The sequence below is a fragment of the Protopterus annectens genome, chromosome 1.part1, assembly GCF_019279795.1.
Source record: "Protopterus annectens isolate FY-2018-M chromosome 1.part1, PAN1.0, whole genome shotgun sequence".
NCBI classification, from domain to species: domain Eukaryota; kingdom Metazoa; phylum Chordata; order Ceratodontiformes; family Protopteridae; genus Protopterus; species Protopterus annectens.
In genome coordinates this window covers 1,001,126,474-1,001,131,769 of record NC_056726.1, presented here as the reverse complement: position 1 = coordinate 1,001,131,769, position 5,296 = coordinate 1,001,126,474, and positions in this window count along the sequence as shown.

The following is a 5,296-nucleotide window of genomic DNA, read 5'->3' as shown; positions in this document are numbered from 1 at the left end:
ACATTGCCTCTCATTACTTTGCTACATATAAGACTTAGTTCACTGTTTATAACTTGTACTTGCCAGATGAGTTTATCATATTTATGCATTGTATAAATAATTGTGGAGCTTTTCTCCCCGGGCATCCACTGAAAATGGACACTTTTTGGCCCAGTAGACCTTCCCGGAAAACAAATGCAAATAACTAAATAAATAAATAAATAAAACAGGTATATAAATGGAATGGTGAATTCTACACTTTATTCTTTTTTTCAGCTACTATTTGGATCACTTGTTTGTACGCTTTTAATAAAGAAGACTTGACTTGAACTAGCTTGGGCATTCCTACTTTCATTAGTGGATTTATACTTTGGAAACTTTTTAAAGAAAGTATTTCTACCATCTGTCATCAGGTGAGATATTCACAGTATAGTTTTTGTTAGGTGCCTGAACTCTAAGGAACTCTATGAAATATAGGCATTTGGTTTTCCATCTCATTTTATTTTAGATTTTACTTCATGCTGACTGTGGGAATCTATTCTGCTAGCCTGCTAATCCTGACACTTGACATTAAGTGCTTGGAATTGACTTTCCTGTATACATAAGTATGACTCCCAGACATCTGCTCATTTTACATATTTTCCTGTCACCATTAGATGCACTGATGTTGCTGCCATTACACAGCAAGTGACATTGTCATTGTTTAAGCCTTAAAATGACAAGTGAGCCTTTATAGCCTGCAGTAGAGGGAAAACATTTTAAAAAGCCATCTCTGCATACCTCTTTTAATTATAAAAACAGATTTTTATGTTTGCGTGACAGAGTATACTTGGAATATTTACATAGATAAATAATACATAGATATATAATATATATTATATTAGAATAGAATAAAATATATAATAGTTTCCCAAATAAGCCCTCATTTCATCATATTTTAACTATGTTCTCATACTCTAGTCTTTTAAACCCCACTACTCCTTACATTACAAAGAACATACAGGACAACCTAACTCTCTTCCTTCTTAGAAAATACTTCTTTCTTACCTACCATCTAGCAGCTATCAGACTCTAATTACACCACTCAATATCCTTCTACCATGCAGATCCTTTTTCCTTTTGATCCCTACTACAACCCACTACCTGACACTTATAACAATCCCTTTACTTAATCCTGCTCCTCCTCAGCGTATCCTCTATTCTGCTGCTACTGGGTCATATTTCATCCTACCATAACTCTGTAATAGCTCTCAACATATCTCCAGCTCTGTCGCATTCATACTTCCTCTCTACACTCTCCACACATCACACTAAATCAGTTTAATAATGCCCCTCACCTTTACTCAAAGATATAGACTGATTAACTTCATTTCACCTCAAAACAAAACAAAACAAAATTAAGTGGAAAAATGCTGGCCAAAACGCAAGTACCAATAATTCCCCAAATATACTAAAATCCTTCTAGCAGGAGACATTCACCCTAATCCTGGCCTTACCTATCACAATGAACATCAAAATAATTCCATTCCACACACAACTCTAACCCTACAATGGTCGACCACCAACCCCAGTAATATAAAGTTTGTTGCTATAAATATTAGAACCATAAGAAATTGCTAAACTGCATGCCTGGATTACATAAACGGATATTCTCAATGTAACTGAAACTTGGCATAAACCCATCATAAGCAACTCCAAAATTACACCTCACAGCTGTACTATCATCCAAAATGACCATATAAAGATGAAAGGTGGTGGAATCACTTTAATGCTTCCCAGCAGCTGCACATCTTCTCTTACAACAGATTAATTCAAATTCAGTTCACCAGAAATTCTGACAACTTTCCAGAAATTAAACAATCATACACAAATATGTATTGCTGTTCTTTACATCACTCCTGGTAACAATAGAGCTATACTGGACGATTTCCAGCATTGAATATCCATAACAATTCCACAAGAAATAATACTATTAGGTCATGTGGATGTTAGTTAATTGAACATAAACTCTAACTCCACTACAATGAAAGTGACCTAATTTGGTTTTACATAACTAATTAATAGCCCCATACATTATAGCAAGACATAAGACTCCCTATTAGACTGGATTCTAGTATCAGACCCTAGAAAATACACCCCTCTCAGGTACAACGTCTGACTGCCTCAGTGATCATCTCCCTATCTATACAAATAGAATGGAGAGATTGTTAGATTTTATTAATATTAGTCTGAAATTAATTATGTTGTAAATATGCTGAAAGAAAAGGCTTGCTTAAATGAATGACCATGGCTTGGAAGAGGAATCTGCTGAATGGACATTTTACTTAAAAACAGGAAAAATACAAAATCTGCTTACAGACTTAAAAACAGGATGTATGCAAGAGCATGTTTTCTGCATATAAAAATGGTAATATGTTTCCTAAAATAACAGGATGGACACAATATGTTTCCTAAAAAAACAGGATATGTTTATGACACTACATACTGTGATGTTTTCTCAAAAATATGTTTTTCTGCATGGAAAACAGGATATGGCACAAGAACAGATGTTTTTATACACAGATCCAAATAGAATGTGTTTCCTCAAAAATATGTTTTTCTACATGGACATCAGGACACTGTTACAGGATATTCACACTGTCAGAAAAGCTGGTCTCTTACAAGACATTGTTAAACAAGGAAGCTTAGTATTGTTTCTACAGGATAAGCAATTCTCCAAAATAGAATACCAAGGACTAAAACTGTATATAAAGAGCTGTATAAATCCAGTTATGTTAGAGGTATGGTACTAAGGTAAATGTTATATCTCTCACATCATCTGTACTATATTTTTAAGCCAGTTTGATTTATTATTATATTCTCTCATCAGTGTATATTCTGCAAGTTTCTGTATGCAACAGACTGTAAATAAATATAACCAGACTTTGAATTTAGCAGAATCATGTAATTTTTTCAGAGATGATAATTCAGAAAGCAAAGAAGAGGAGTATTGCTGGAATTGAATTCATCCTCAAGTCTTGGTGAGGACCTTCACTAGGTGGACCCTGTTTTTTTACAAAATCTCACTAAGACAACACTGACATATAGACTATATTTTATATAGCATGTATCATGACCAGAAGTAGGTTGTTGTGTCTTTCAGCTTTTCTAGGTTAGGGGTCACCACAATGGATCACCAGTCCACTAATGATTGGCAGTGGTTTTTATGATGTTGAGTTGCTAGCTCGACACCCAACCTTCAAAGAAGGCACAGTCACTCATGCACACACCTACCTGCATGTCTTTAAAGTTCACTTGACCACAAAAAAGATAGCTGGGTAACAAGACCCAGGATAAAAAAGTTCCCAATCCTGATAGGTGCACAGGTACCAGGATTGGAAAAAAATGACATTTTAGAATCCTCAAGACAGAGAAACATTCCTACAATGGAGCTAGGCCAGCCCCAGAGGGAGGATGGTCCCCTTTTGTAGAAGGAAGTAATAGTCCACAAAAATTGGTACGCCAAAAAAGAGCCATAAAGACAATAGAGTGGACAACTGAGGACAAGAAAGAAATTATGTGTTGTTAGTATTATATAAGACGCAGAGAATTTCCAGGCAGAATATATACAAAAAGATTAAGAGAGAAATTAGAGAAAAGAAAAACACTTGCACAGAAAAAAACTGCCAGAAGCTTCAAATAAAAATTTGTGTTCATTAATACAACAGATTTATGAAAAACATTATACGGACCAAGACACCTTGGGCTGTTTGGAAAAAGAAGCAACTGAAGAAGTGCAAAAATATAAGAACAAAGTCTAGAGATTTTTGAAAGGTACAAAAAAGAAATATGGACATGGGTAAGAAAGATCTGATATGGTGTGATATTTATGTGCAGGAGAAAGCCAAGTTAGTCAGTACAAAAAAAGCATCCCCAAAGATATTCGAAGAGAAATACAGGCAAAGGCATCCAGATATGGAAAATTTCACAATAAAAAAATAAGCTCACAAAGAGGGAATGTAGAACAGAAGATTAGTAAAGTAGAAGTTAAAAAAATAGAAGTTGAAGTTATTGAATACCTACCAAGTGAAGAATTTAGTCTAGAAAGTCTAACACAGGTTATATCACAGCATGATGGAATGAGTCCTCCATGTAAGGAGAAACAGGGGAAGCAGGAGACATCTTAAGAAGAAATATGAACATGGGAAAGAAAGAGATTTAATATGGTGTAATATTTATGCAAAGGAGAAAGCAAAACTAATAAATACAAAAAGAGCAGCACCAAAGATATTTGAAGAGAAATACAGGCAAAGGCATCTGGATATGGAAAATTTTACAATACAAAAAATAAGAAAACAAAGAGGAAAAGCAGAAAAGAGGATTAGTAAAGGAAAAGTTAAAGAAACAGAAAATGAGGTTATGGATTACCTGCGAAGTGAAGGATTTAGTGTAGAAAATCTAACTTTGATAACATCACAGTAGGATAAAGCAATGGATCCCCAAATTAAGGAGAAACCAGTTGAGCATTAAAAATCTGATTAGTAGCCATATGAAGATATTTTGAAGCCTTCCACAGGAAACCAGTTCAAAAGTTCAGCTGGAGTTGCACAGCAAGGGAAGGAGCAGGAAACTGTGGCAACTCTGGCACAGTCGATGTTGTGGAGTGATAGACCAGTGAGTCCCCAGATGAAAGAGCAACGGATGACACAGCATGAAATTGAAGAGAATGTGGGATAGGAAGATGCTCTAGAACTTTTTAGAGTATGCATACAGGAAATGGAGAACAAAGAATATGCCCTCAGTTTAGAAGAAAATGATCCAAGAGGAGAGTTACTTGATTTAATAGAGATTGGACAGCCATATTAGTGAAGGGAACAGAGGGGATGAGGAAGTGATGGGTAGGTGTGGTGTTAAGCAAAGGAATGCAGAAGGTCAGATGGTAGTGGATTTTGTGAAAAGGATGGACATGGCTGTGGTGAATACGTATTTAAACAAGAGGGAGGAGCATAGGGTGACATACAAGAGTAGAGGAAGAAGCACACTGGTGGATTATATCTTATGTAGAAGGGTCAGTCTGAAGGAGATTGGTATAAAGTGGTGACCGGGGAAAGTGTAGTTAGGCAGCATAGGATGGTGGTTTGTAGGATGACGGTGATCAAGAAGAGGAGGAGGAGTGTGACGGCAGCATCAAGGATCAAATGGTGGAAACTGAAAAAGGGCAATTGTAAGGTGGAGTTCAGGGAAGAGTTAAGACAGGCACTGGGTGGCAGTGAAGAGTTACCAAATAGCTGGGTAACTACAGCAGAGCTAGTAAGAGAGATGGCTAGAAAGCTACTTG